Genomic DNA, 15,369 nt, shown 5'->3' on the forward strand with positions numbered 1-15,369 from the left:
ATCTTTGTGCGGGGCAGCGGCCGCCATCTTTGTGCGGGGCAGCGGCCGCCATCTTTCACAGGGCATCTCCATCAACGCCAAACGCCGCCATCTTTATGCAGCACGATCAGGAAACGTCTCGACCCGAAACGTCACCCATTCTTTCTTTCCAGAGATGCCTGTCCCGCTGTGTTACTCCAGCTTTTGTGTCAATCTTCATTGTAGCACGAGACCTGGATGTCCATGTACATCAGTCACTGAAAGTAAGCATGCAAGTACAGCAGGCAGAGAAGAAAGTTAATGGCATGTTGGCCTTCATTGCGAGAGGATTTGAGTTTAGGAGAAAGGAGGTCCTACTACAGTTGGACAAGACCCTGGTGTAAGGTTGTCAACTGTCCCGTATTAGACGGGACATCCCGTATATTGAGTATAATTTGATTTGTCCCATACTGGACCGCCCTTGTCCCATATTAGGCCCGGGGGCGCTGTAGGACCGGACACTGCACTGTAGGACCGGACACTGCACTGTAGGACCGGACACTGCACTGTAGGACCGGACACTGCACTGTAGGACCGGACACTGCACTGTAGGACCGGACACTGCACTGTAGGACCGGACACTGCACTGTAGGACCGGACACTGCACTGTAGGACCGGACACTGCACTGTAGGACCGGACACTGCACTGTAGGACCGGACACTGCACTGTAGGACCGGACACTGCACTGTAGGACCGGACACTGCACTGTAGGACCGGACACTGCACTGTAGGACCGGACACTGCACTGTAGGACCGGACACTGCACTGTAGGCCCGGGCGCCACCTAACTGATGTTGCGTAGCAACCCGCCTCCAAGGCCAGGCAACTGCCTTTGGTGGAGCGGGAACACGTGGCCTCTGGATGGGTGAGGTCACGTGGGACGGGGGTGGTGACGTCACCTTGTCCCTTATTTGGGAGTGAGAAAGTTGGCAACCCTATCTGATGAGACCACACCTGGAGTATTGTGTGCAGTTTTGGTCTCCTAATTTGAGGAAGGACATTATTGCTATTGAGGGAGTGCAGCGTAGGTTCACCAGGTTAATCCCCATGATGGCATTTGATGAAAGAATGGAGCAACTGGGCCTCTATTCACTGGAATTTAATGGGATGAAAGGGGCTCTTATAGAAACATATACAATTATGAAGGGATTGGACATGCTAGATGCAGGAAACATGTTTCCGGTGTTGGGGGAGTCCAGAACCAGGGGCCACAGTTTAAGAATAAGGGGTAGGCCATTTAGAACTGAGATGAGGAAAAACTTTTTCACCCTGAGAGTTGTGAATTTGTGGAATTCTCTGCCTCAGAAGGTAGTGTAGGCCATTCCAGTGAATACTGGATGCATTCAAGAGAGAGTTAGATAGAGCTCTAAAGGCTAGTGGAATCAAGGGGTATGGGGGGAAGGCAGGTACGGGGTACTGATTGTGGATGATCAGCCATGATCTCATTGAATGGCGGTGCTGGCTCGAATGGCCTACTCCTGCACCTATTGTCTATGTACCTTTGTGCGGGGCAGCCGATGAGTCTGGCGGTCGGGGCCATCTCACTGCGTGGCAGCTGGTGAGCCGCATTCGCCGCCATATTCCGTCAGGATAGTTTGTCTGTTTGTTTCTATGTTAATTGTATTTGTAAAGCGCTTTGTGCATGTGTTAAGGCGCTATATAAAATAAATATATTATTATTATTATTATGTTTGTACGGGTGACAACTGCGACACTTGACTCGAGCCGCCATGTTTGTGTGGGGCAGCAGAGAGGCGCTGGGTCTTTTCTTCACCCCACTTATACACAAGGCACAAAACAAAGACATTAGTGATTGCACCTTCATGGCACAGTGGTTGGTCCTCTGTATCTCTTGGAATTATGTCAGAACCTTAAAGAGGGTCCAGAAGAGTTTTATTAAAGTATGCAGCAAAACAAAAGCAAACACTGGAGGATCTCAGTCTAAAGAAGGTTGCTGACTCGAAATACCCTCTGTCTTCTCCTTCACCAGATGCTGCCTGACACTTTCTCACTCCCAAATAAGGGACAAGGTGACGTCACCACCCCTGTCCCACGTGACCTCACCCAGCCAGCGGCCACGTGTTCCCGCTCCACCAATAGCAGTCTTGGGATTTGTGCTCGGGATTCCACCATCTGCAGCCTGTTGTGTCTCTAATGTAACAAGCAACCTGCTTTAGATTCCCAAAGCTCAAAGTCCTTAGTTCACAGTTGAGTTTAGTTAGTGTTTTGTGGTGCTGAAGATCTTGGACAAATCATTCCATAATAATTTTCTTCATTTGACTACATTTGAAATCACTAAGCTCGACTTCCCAAGATTTCTTCTCAAAAATTACATTATAGATTATATATCTATAATTATATTTTAAATTATAATTAATAGATTATATTTTAAATTATAAATAATAGTTTTGGATAAATTAAATTATGAATTATAATTATAAATTATATATTTGGGGCAATGACAGGATGAAAGTTAGCATGGATTTATAAAGGGGAAATTATGCTCGACTAATCTTCTGGAATTTTTTGAAGATGTAACAAGTAGAATGGATAAGAGAGAGCCAGTGGATGTGGAGGAAAAGCTACATTGACGGCTGCATTGGTGCTAACTCTTGAACCCATGCAGAACTCACTGACTTCATACATTTCACCACTAATTTCCATCCTGCTCTTAAATATACTTGGACCATCTCCAACATCTCCCTACCATTTCTGGATCTCACCATCTCCATCACAGGAAACAGACTAGTGACCGACATCTACTACAAACCTACTGACACCCACAGCTATCTTGACTACACTTCTTCCCATCCTGTTTCCCAATTCCTCCGTCTACGCCGCATCTGCGTCCAGGATGAGGTGTTTTATACTCGGGCATCAGAGATGTCCTCGTTCTTTAGGAAATGAGGGTTCCCCTCTTCCATTATAGATGAGGCTCTCACTAGGGTCTCCTCTATATCCCGCAGTTCCGCTCTTGCTCCCCCCTCCCTATTCGTAACAAGGATGGAGTCCCCCTTGTCCCCGCCTTCCACCCCATCAGCCATCCGATACAACAAATTATCCTCCAACATTTCCGTCACCTCAAACGGGATCCCACTACTGGCCACATCTTCCCATCTCCACCCCTTTCTGCATTCCGCAGAGACCGTTCCCTCCGTAACTCCCTGGTCTACTCGTCCCATCCTACCCAAACCACCCCCATCCCCAGGTACTTTTCCCTGCAACCGCAGGAGATGCAACGCCTGCCCCTATACCTCCCCCCTCGACTCCATCCAAGGACCCAAACAGTCTTTCCAGGTGAGGCACAGGTTCACCTGCACCTCCTCCAACCTCATCTATTGTATCCGCTGTTCCAGATGTCAACTTCTCAAAATCGGCAAGACCAAACGCAGGCTCGGCGATCGTTTCACTCAACACCATCGCTCAGTCTGCCTTAACCAACCTGATCTCCTGGTGGCTCAGCATTTCAACGCCCACTCCCACTCCCAGTCTGACCTTTCTGTCATGGACCTCCTCCATTGTCATAGTGAGGCCCAGCGCAAATTGGAGGAACACCACCTCATATTTCGCTTGGGCAGCCTACAGCCAGTGGTATGAACATTGACTTCTCCAATTTCAGATAGTTCCTCTGTCCCTCTCTTTCCCCTCCCCTTCCCAGATCTCCCACTGTCTTCCTGTCTCCTACTACATCCTATCTTTGTCTCGTCCCCTCCCCTGACATTAGTCTGAAGAAGGGTCTCAACCCGAAACGTCACCCATTCCTTCTCTCCGGAGATGCTGCCTGACCTGCTGAGTTACACCAGCATTTTGTGTCTACCACCAGTGGATGTGGTGTATCTGGACTTTCAAAAAGCCTTTGACAAGGTCCCACACAAGAGATTAGTGTGCAACATAATTAGACAGAAACACAACCCCCTCCCACTCCTCTCCAATCACCACTTCACACCTACTTCCAGCCTGACTCCAGTCTGCAAAGACTGGACCCTTCCCCACCCACTCCTCCCCAATCACTACTTCACACCCTCTTACAGCCTGACTCCAGTCTGCAAAGACTGGGTCCTCCTCCCCACCCACCCCTCCCCAATCACCACTTCCCACCCACTTACACAGACATTTCAACCAGTCCCTGCAAACCTGCACTGTCCCCTGCCTGCTTCAAAGTCTCCACTATTGATCCCATACCCAAAAAGCCAAGGATTATAGACAATAGGTGCAGGGGTAGACCATTTGGCCCTTCGAGCCAGCACTGCCATTCAATGTGATCATGGCTGATCATTCACAATCAGTACCCCGTTCCTGCCTTCTCCCCATGCCCCCTGACTCCACTATCTTTAAGAGCTCTATCTAGCTCTCTCTTGAAAGCATCCAGAGAATTGGCTTCCACTGCCTTCTGAGGGAGTTATCTATAGGCCCCCAAACAGTAGCCTCGACATAGGGTGCAAGTTGAATCAGGAGATAAAATTGGCATGTCACAAATGTAATGCTACGGTGGTTATGGGAGATTTCAACATGCAGGTAGACTGGGAAAATCAGGTTGGAAATGGACCCCAGGAAAGAGAGTTTGTGGAGTGCCTTCGAGATGGATTCTTAGAACAGCTTGTACTGGAGCCTACCAGGGAGAAGGCAATTCTGGATTTAGTGTTGTGTAATGATCCTGATCTGATAAGGGGACTAGAGGTAAAAGAGCCATTAGGAGGCAGTGATCACAACATGATAAGTTTTACTCTGCAAATGGAAAGGCAGAAGGGAAAATCGGAAATGTCAGTATTACAGTATAGCAAAGGGGATTACAGAGGCATGAGGCAATTGACTGGAATTGGCCAAAATTGACTGGAAGGAGGCCCTAGCAGGGAAGACGGTAGAACAGCAATGGCAGGTATTCCTGGGAATAATGCAGAGGTTGCAGGATCAATTTATCCCAAAGAGGCGGAAAGACTCTAAGGGGAGTAAGAGACACCTGTGGCTGACAAGGGAAGTCAGGGACAGCATAAAAATTAAGGAGAGGAAGTATAACATAGCAAAGAGAAGTGGGAAGACAGAGGATTGGGACTCTTTTAAAGAGCAACAAAAGTTAACTAAAAAGGCAATACGGGGAGAAAAGATGAGGTACGAGGGTAAACTAGCCAATAATATAAAGGAGGATAGCAAAAGTTTTTTTAGGTACATGAAGAGGAAAAAAATAGTCAAGGCAAATGTGGGTCCCTTGAAGACAGAAGCAGGGGAATTTATTATGGGGAACAAAGAAATGGCAGACGAGTTAAACCGTTACTTTGGATCTGTCTTTACTGAGGAAGATACACACAATCTCCCAAATGTTCTAGGGGCCGGAGAACCTAGGGTGATGGAGGAACTGAAGGAAATCCACATTAGGCAGGAAATGGTTTTGGGTAGACTGATGGGACTGAAGGCTGATAAATCCCCAGGGCCTGATGGTCTGCATCCCAGGGTACTTAAGGAGGTGGCTCTAGAAATAGTGGAAGCATTGGAGATTATTTTTCAATGTTCTATAGATTCAGGATCAGTTCCTGTGGATTGGAGGATAGCAAATGTTATCCCACTTTTTAAGAAAGGAGGGAGAGAGAAAACGGGTAATTATAGACCAGTTAGTCTGACATCAGTGGTGGGGAAGATGCTGGAGTCAATTATAAAAGGCGAAATTGCTGAGCATTTGGATAGCAGTAACAGGATCATTCCGAGTCAGCATGGATTTACGAAGGGGAAATCATGCTTGACAAATCTACTGGAATTTTTTGAGGATGTAACTAGGAAAATTGACAGGGGAGAGTCGGTGGATGTGGTGTACCTCGACTTTCAGAAAGCCTTCGACAAGGTCCCACATAGGAGATTAGTGGGCAAAATTAGAGCACATGGTATTGGGGGTAGGGTACTGACATGGATAGAAAATTGGTTGACAGACAGAAAGCAAAGAGTGGGGATAAATGGGTCCCTTTCGGAATGGCAGGCAGTGACCAGTGGAGTACCGCAAGGTTTGGTGCTGGGACCCCAGCTATTTACGATATACATTAATGACTTAGATGAAGGGATTAAAAGTACCATTAGCAAATTTGCAGATGATACTAAGCTGGGGGGTAGTGTGAATTGTGTGGAAGATGCAATAAGGCTGCAGGGTGACTTGGACAGGTTGTGTGAGTGGGCGGATACATGGCAGATGCAGTTTAATGTAGATAAGTGTGAGGTTATTCACTTTGGAAGTAAGAATAGAAAGGCAGATTATTATCTGAATGGTGTCAAGTTAGGAAGAGGGGATGTTCAACGAGATCTGGGTGTCCTAGTGCATCAGTCACTGAAAGGAAGCATGCAGGTACAGCAGGCAGTGAAGAAAGCCAGTGGAATGTTGGCCTTCGTTACAAGAGGAGTTGAGTATAGGAGCAAAGAGGTCCTTCTACAGTTGTACCGGGCCCTGGTGAGACCGCACCTGGAGTACTGTGTGCAGTTTTGGTCTCCAAATTTGAGGAAGGATATTCTTGCTATTGAGGGCGTGCAGCGTAGGTTCACTAGGTTAATTCCCGGAATGGCGGGACTGACGTATGTTGAAAGGCTGGAGCAATTAGGCTTGTATACACTGGAATTTAGAAGGATGAGGGGGGATCTTATTGAAACATATAAGATAATTAGGGGATTGGACACATTAGAGGCAGGAAACATGTTCCCAATGTTGGGGGAGTCCAGAACAAGGGGCCACAGTTTAAGAATAAGGGGTAGGCCATTTAGAACGGAGAAGAGGAAGAACTTTTTCAGTCAGAGAGTGGTGAAGGTGTGGAATTCTCTGCCTCAGAAGGCAGTGGAGGCCAGTTCGTTGGATGCTTTCAAGAGAGAGCTGGATAGAGCTCTTAAGGATAGCGGAGTGAGGGGATATGGGGAGAAGGCAGGAACGGGGTACTGATTTAGAGTGATCAGCCATGATCGCATTGAATGGCGGTGCTGGCTCGAAGGGCTGAATGGCCTACTCCTGCACCTATTGTCTATTGTCTATTGTCTATTGAGGCAGAGAATTCCACAGATTTGCAACTCTCTGACTGAAAAAGGTTTTCCTCATCTCCATTCTAAATGGCCTACCCCTTATTCTTAAACTTTGGCCCCTGGTTCTGGACTCGCCCAACATTGGGAACATGTTTCCTGCCTCTAATGTGTCCAATCCCTTAATAATCTTATATGTTTCAATAAGATCCCCTCTCATCCATCTAAATTCCAGCGTATACAAGCCTAGTCGCTCCAGTCTTTCAATATACGACAGTCCCGCCAATCTGGGAATTAACCTAGTGAATCTACGCTGCACACCCTCAAAAGCAAGAATATCCTTCCACAAATTTGGAGACCAAAACTGCGCACATTACTCCAGGTGCGGTCTCACTAGGGCCCTATACAACTGCAGAAGGACCTCTTTGCTCCTATAGTCAACTCCTCTTGTCATAAAGACCAACATGCCATTAGCTTTCTTCACTGCCTGCTGTACCTGCATGCTAACTTTAAGTGACTGATGAACAAGGACACCCAGATCCCTTTGTACTTCCCCTTTTCCTATCTTGACACCATTCAGATAATAATCTGCCTTCCTGTTCTTACCACCTAAGTGGATAACCTCATATTTATCCACATTAAACTGCATCTGCCATGCATCTGTCCACTCACACAACCTGTCCAAGTCACCCTGCAACCTCATAGCATCCTCCTCACAGTTTACACTGCCACCCAGCTTTGTGTCATCCGTAAATTTGCTAATGTTACTTTTAATCCCTTCATCTAATTCATTAATGTATATTGTAAATAGCTGCGGTCCCAGCACCGAGCGTTGCGGTACCCCACTAGTCACTGCCTGCCATTCTGAAAGGGACCCGTTAATCCCTACTCTTTGTTTCCTGTCTGCCAACCAATTTTCTATCCATGTCAGTACCCTACCCCCAATACCATGTGCTCTAATTTTGCCCACTAATCTCCTATGTGGGACCTTATCAAAGGCTTTTTGAAAGTCCAGGTACACTACATCCACTGGCTCTCCCTTGTCCATTTTCCTGGATACATCCTCAAAAAAATCAAGAAGATTAGTCAAGCATGATTTCCCCTTCGTAAATCCATGCTGACTCGGAACAATCCTGTTACCGCTATCCAAATGTTCCACAATTTCTTCTTTTATAATTGACTCTAGCATCTTCCCCACCACTGATGTCAAGGTAACTGGTCTATAATTTCCCATTTTCTCTCTCCCTCCTTTCTTAAAATGTGGGATAACTTGAGCTATCCTCCAATCCACAGGAACTGATCCTGAATCTGTAGAACATTGGAAAATAATCACCAATGCATCCACGATTTCTAGAGCCACTTCCTTAAGTACCCTGGGATGCAGACCATCAGGCCCTGGGGATTTATCTGCCTTCAGTCCCATCAGTCTACCCAACACCATTTCCTGCCTATTGTGAATTTCCTTCAGTTCCTCCGTCACCCTAGGACCTCTGTCCACTAGTACATCTGGGAGATTCTTGGTGTCTTCCTTAGTGAAGACAGATCCAAAGTACCTGTTCAATTCGTCTGCCATTTCCTTGTTCCCCATAATAAATTCACCTGCTTCTGTCTTCAAGGGACCCACATTTGTCTTAACTATTTTTTTCCTCTTCACTTACCTAAAGAAGCTTTTACTATCATCCTTTATATTATTGGCTAACTTATCTTCGTACCTCATCTTTTCTCCCCATATTGCTTTTTTAGTTATCTTCTGTTGCTCTTTAAAAGAGTCCCAATCCTCTGGCTTCCCACTCATCTTTGCTATGTTATACCTCTTTTTTATTTTTATGCTGTCCTTGACTTCCCTTGTCAGCAAGGTTGCTTCTTATTCCCCTTAGAATCTTTCTTTCTCTTTGGAATGAACTGATCCTGCACCTTCTGTATTATTCCCAGAAATACCTGCCATTGTTGTTCCACCATCTTCCCTCCCTCATGCCTCCATAGTCTCCCTTGCTCAACTGCAATACTGACACTTCTGATTTTCCCTTCTCCCTCTTAAATTGTAGATTAAAACTGATCATATTATGATCACTACCTCCTAATGGCCCTTTTACCTTGAGTTCCCTCATCAAATCCAGTTCATTACACAACACTAAATCCAGAATTGCCTTCTCCCTGCTAGGCTCCAGTACAAACTGCTCTAAAAATCCATCTCAGAGGCACTCCACAAACTCCCTTGACCACCGTAGCATTATCTTTGCGACATGCCAATTTTAACTCTTGATTCAACTTGCACCCTATATCCAGGCTACTGTTTGGGGGCTGTAGATGACTCCCATTAGGGTCTTTATACCCTTACAGTTCCTCATTTCTATCCATACTGATTCTACATCTCCTGATTCTATGTCACCCCTTGCAAGGGACTGAATATCATTCCTTACCAACAGCGCAACCCCACCCCCCCTGCCCACCTGTCAGTCTTTTCGATAGGTCGTATACCCCTGAATATTCAGCTCCCAGTCCTGGTCCTCTTGCAGCCATGTCTCTGTAATTCCCACAACATCATATTTGCCAATATCTAACTGAGCCTCAAGCTCAGCCACTTTATTTTTTATACTTTGCGCATTCAAATACAACACTTTAACCTTAATGACTACAGGCCTGTCGCACTGACCTCTGTAATCATGAAGACCCTTGAAAGACGTGCTGGCCCATCTGAAAAATATCACAAACCCCCTGCTGGACCACCTGCAGTTTGCATACAGGGCCAATAGATCAGTGGATGACGCAGTCAACCCAGGCCTGCACATCATCCTCCAGCACCTAGACGGCCAGGGGACCTATGCAAGGATTTTGTTTGTGGGTTTAAGCTCTATATTCAACCATTGTGCCAGAGCTACTACACTCCAAACTCTCCCAGTTGACTGTGCCTGAACCCCTCTGTCAGTGGATCACCAACGTCCTGACAGACAGGAAGCAGCATGTGAGGCTGGGAAAGCACATCTCAGACCCGCAGACCCTCAGCATAGGAGCACCGCAAGGCTGCGTACTCTCCCCTCTCCTTTACTCTCTCTACACCAACGACTGCACCTCCACAGACTCCTCTGTCAAGCTTCTCAAGTTTGCGGATGACACAACCCTGATTGGACTGATCCAGGATGGGTCCTGGTGCCATCGCAACAACCTGGAGCTCAATGCTCTTTAGACGGTGGAATTGATTGTAGACTTTAGGAGAGCTCCCCCTCCCCCACACCCCCGCCCCCCAATCACCATCAACAACACCATAGTCACATCTGTGGAGTCATTTAAGTTCCTTGGAACCATCATCTCCAGGGACCTTAAATGGGGGGCCACCATCGACTCCACAGTCAAAAAGACCCAACAGAGGATGTACTTCCTGCGGCAACTGAAGAAACACAATCTGCCACAGGCAATGACGGTCCAGTTTTATACTGCCATCATAGAGTCTGTCCTCACCTTGTCCATCATGGTCTGGTTTGGCTCAGCCACCAAGCACGACATCCGGAGGCTGCAGCGCATCATTCGATCATCCGAGAAGGTTGTTGGCTGCAACCTTCCCCCATTAATGACCTGTACACTGCAAGGGCCAGGAAGCGAGCGGGCAAGATCATCTCTGACCCCTCTCACCCTGGCCACAAACTCTTTGAAGCACTTCCCTCTGGAAGGCGACTCCGGACTGTCAAAGCCGCCACAGCCAGACATAAAAACAGCTTTTTTTTCCGCGAGTAGATGCTCTACTCAACAGCCAAAAGTCTGTCGTCTCTTTTTGCACTGGTTTATTTCACTCACATGTTTAAACTGTAATGTTGTATTCTTAATGTTTTAATGTTTTATGCTTCATTCTTAATTGTTTACTGTATGTTCGTGTTGTTACTTGCGAGCGGAGCACCAAGGCACATTCCTTGTATACTTGGCCAATAAACTTATTCATTCATTCATAATATTTTATTCTTAATTGTTTACGGTATCTCGTGTTGTTGCTTGCGAGGTAAGCACTAAGGCAAATTCTAATTGTTTAGGTGCCGGAGCTGTCACTGGTGCCAGAGTGGCCACTGTTAAAATTCCCCGCTGTTTATTTTGGCTCTTTTTTTGCAGAGGTGCCGGAGCGGTGCTCTGCTGAACTCCAGCAGCACTCCTGGTTAAAAGGATGACAAGACATTTGCTTATCTGTAATGGGGTATCATTTGGCTGTGTTTGCTGTTCTGTGTTTTCCGGAGGTGAATGGTGAGTATTGTAAAACCATTTGGGAAGGAGAATTCGGAAAACGGAACATCAAAAGACAAGTCTGTATATAAGGAGCTGATGGATCTTTGTTCATTGAGCAGTATCCTAGAATGCTCCCAGTGATCACTGTGTTTAGCACTTTTGAATAAAATCTTGATTGTCTTGATAGATCTTTGCGTTGTGTTTTAAAGTTTTCTTGAGTTGGTGCCATGACTCAGATGATTGGAATTTAGAAGGATGAGAGGGGATCTTATTGAAACATATAAGATTATTAAGGGATTGGACACGTTAGAGGCAGGAAACATGTTCCCAATGTTGGGGGAGTCCAGAACGAGGGGCCACAGTTTAAGAATAAAGGGTAGGCCATTTAGAATGGAGATAAGGAAAAACTTTTTCAGTCAGAGGGTTGTAAATCTGTGGAATTCTCTGCCTCAGAAGGCAGTGGAGGACAATTCTCTGGATGCTTTCAAGGGAGAGCGAGATAGAGCTCTTTAAGAGGGCGGAGTCAGGGGTACGGGGAGAAGGCAGGAACGGGGAACTGATTGGGAATGATCAGCCATGATCACATTGAATGGTGGTGCTGGCTTGAAGGGCCGAATGGCCTACTCCTGCACCTATTGTCTATTGACTATTGAATGGTGGTGCTGGCTTGAAGGGCCGAATGGCCTACTCCTGCACCTATTGTCTATTGACTATTGAATGGTGGTGCTGGCTCGAAGGGCCGAATGGCCTACTCCTGCACCTATTGTCTATTGACTATGACTGAGGAAAGCAGAAGATCCCGTAGAGTCCTTGTTTAAGGACTCGGAGAGGGATTTTCCGAAGTTCAGCGCACGTCATCCGAGCGGGGCAGATCCGGTGAGAAAGACACTCACTGCTTGAGGTAAGAGTGAGAATTTATCCGTGTCTCATTGGGGAAGCGAAAGTAAGAATTTTGAAGGCAAGGGAAAGTGAAAAGGGGGAATATTAGAAATTCCCAGAGCAAAGGAGGAGGTGATGGGGAACTAAGGCAAAATGGGACAAGGAAATGGCAGGATACTGAAATTCCTGAAGGAATGGCCGAATGTTATATGTGCCATAGTTATGGGGTAAAGGACTTGCAAGTGGCTAGACTCATGGAATAGGGGTATTAATGATGATTTAAGATTTCTATTCCTGTTGGAAGGGTATTTCGATATCGAGAAGCGTAAGCATTTAAGGGAACTCCTAGAATGGCAGGGGAATAAAATAAGAGGGTGGGAGGCTTGGTGTGATTGGCAGGGAGAGGCACCAAAACAGAAAAGAATTTCCAAGGTTAGAGGATTAACTGATACGCACATGAAGTTAAAAATAGAAGTAGAAAATTTTAAAAAGTAGTGATGGAAGAAATGGATAAGGCTAACGGAATGCCTGTGACTCCGCCATACCCCAAATTGGACCTATTGGATTGGATTGTTTGCCCCTTCCCATCCGTACCACCCGGGTATGAAATGGCCCCTGTCTGAGAGCGGGGAGCAGCGGCAGCAGCAGCAGCAGCAGCGGGGAGAGTCGAGTGGGATACGAGGGATGTGTAAATGAGACCCTTCTTCAGTATGTGTTGTATGTATGAGTCCTGCCCCCTCCCCTGACCTCAGTCTGAAGAAGGGTCTCAACACGAAACGTCACCCATTCCTTCTCTCCCGAGATGCTGCATGACCCGCTGAGTTACTCCAGCATTTTGTTCCTACCTTCCATTTTCTTGGCCCGTTACCAAAACCTCTGTTGAAGGGAGGCTGGAGGGGGCAAGTTGCCATAACAGGCAACAGAGGAAAGGTCACAGCCTGGGGACAGTTTGTGGCAACAACATTTCAATGTCTCAGATGGTCTCTATGATGATTTACATACGGGACACATTATGGCCCTTGACCATTCAACTGGAGACATTTTTCAGGATACCTGGTTTCCCCTCTCGGTAGAATCCTTTACTGGCTACAATGGTACCTACTTTGTTTGTGACCATAAAGTTTATGCCTGGTTGCCCCAGGATTGGTCAGGTTCCTATTATTTGGCCTATGTGGTGCTTTTCATTCGCCTCTCCACCTCCTTATCAGAAATGTACTCTCAGTCAACACAGATAAAAAAGGATTTCACTGAGAATGAAAGATTCTTTGCTGTTGCATTCCCATGGTGTGGAGTGGGAAAGGTGGTGAGAGACAGCATCAATCCTTCCTGCACCGTCAGAACCTCACTACCAGCGCACGCTGCCCTTGGGACGGCTGCTATGGAGAGGAGACGGTTGCCCACCTATTCGCAGAGTGTGGATTTGTAAAGAGAGTCTGGAGAGGTTTGCAAGGGTCCCCATCACGACTTATTCTGAACAGCTCCATCACAGAGGACTCTGTGATTTACGGACTGTTCCCAGGGACGCATTCAGAGACTGACATCGAGTGCTGCTGGAAGGTCATCAACTCGGTGAAAGATGCTCTTTGGTCTGCCCGAGCTTTGTTGACCTGCCAGCTGTCCGTGGGGGAATGTTGCCGACTGGCCCGCTGCAGACTGCAGGAGTACGTGCTGAGGGACGCAATGAAGCTTGGTGCAGCCAATGCCAAGGCTCTGTGGGGGAGACCACAGTCTAGGGTCCTTCCGCTGCTGGACATGGGGGGCAGGGTGTGGTGGAGAGAGACGCCCCTCAAAATAAGGGAAGGGATTCCACACCAGTGGGCCACATGAGTGGCAAGGGTGGGGGGTAATTTTGTGTAATTGGTATATTGAATGTATGTATTGAATGTATATAGAGCCTCCGAGAATGTCGGCTGGAGTTTTGTAAGGAACATGTTTTGTATATATTTATTTCTCGAATAAAGTATATTTTGAAATTTAAAAAAAAATCTAGCCTCTGTGTTAGAAAAGATTGCTATTGAAACCTCCATAACCTTTAAAGAAATAAATGGATTGATACTGGTCATCCGGAGAGTTGCCCTGCAGATTCGAATGGTTTTGGATTTCCTCCCAGCAGAAAGAGGGGGAACATGCACTGTAATAGGATCAAGTATATCCCTGATGTAAGAGGGGGAACATGCACTGTAATAGGATCAAGTATATCCCTGATGAAACATAGAAAATAGGTGCAGGAGTAGGCCATTCGGCCCTTTGAGCCTGCACCGCCATTCAATATGATCATGGCTGATGCCAACATCGGGAAATATCTTCCTGCATCTAGCCTCTCCAACCCCTTAAGAATTTTATATGTTTCAATAAGATCCCCCCTCAGTCTTCTAAATTCCAGCAAGTATAAACCCAGTCTATCCAGTCTTTCTTCATATGAAAGTCCTGCCATCCCAGGGATCAATCTGGTGAACCTTCTCTGTACTAAGGCTAGAATGTCCCTCTAAGGCTAGAATGTCTGAAAGAGGGGAAACATGCACTGTAATAGGATCAAGTATATCCCTGATGCAAGAGGGAGAACATGCACTGTAATAGGATCAAGTATATCTCCGTAATAGGATCTGAATGTTGCACATACAGTATATCCCTGATGCAAGTGAAAACCTGGCTGACCGTATCTGCAAAGAAGCAGCCGCAGTACATGATGGTGATAGGAGGGGTACATAGTATCTGTGGGGATGGGGTGCGGGCAGGCTGGGATTGATAGCAACTTCCTTTGGTGCAAGGGTTCATTTTTGTTTTTATCATCATCCACTTATTGTTTGTCACTTTTGCACTTCTTAAATGTTGTGTGAGGATGATGGAACAAAGTGTTCCTTTTTCTGAACATTTTTCGAGCACCAAGAGTTTTGGGACGCATATATTTAGAAGGGTCTTGGTTACTCTGCAAATAGTGCCTTGTGAACATATGTGTACTGGGTAGCATTAATTAATTGTGAAGGATTTGCATGGCTTTACAAACCTTTTAATAAATTGTAAGTAACATTTGTAGTTTGTGGTTAAATTACAAAAGGGTGGAATTGACAAAGATAAATTGCAAAGCTTCAAGAAGGCAGATCGGGATAGGGATGGCTCGAGTGCTTAAAATGTTTAAAGTCCTCTTCATACATTATAATAACTGTGCTTTAAAGAAGGTTGAAACTGAGCATGTGTGGCTGACATTGCAGTTTACTTTTCGAAACGATAAAACTTTATTAATCCCCAGAGGGAAATTGGTCTGTCGACAGTCACAACACACAAGGTAC

Source organism: Rhinoraja longicauda, chromosome 22, assembly GCF_053455715.1.
Source record: "Rhinoraja longicauda isolate Sanriku21f chromosome 22, sRhiLon1.1, whole genome shotgun sequence".
In the NCBI taxonomy this organism is placed as follows: domain Eukaryota; kingdom Metazoa; phylum Chordata; class Chondrichthyes; order Rajiformes; family Arhynchobatidae; genus Rhinoraja; species Rhinoraja longicauda.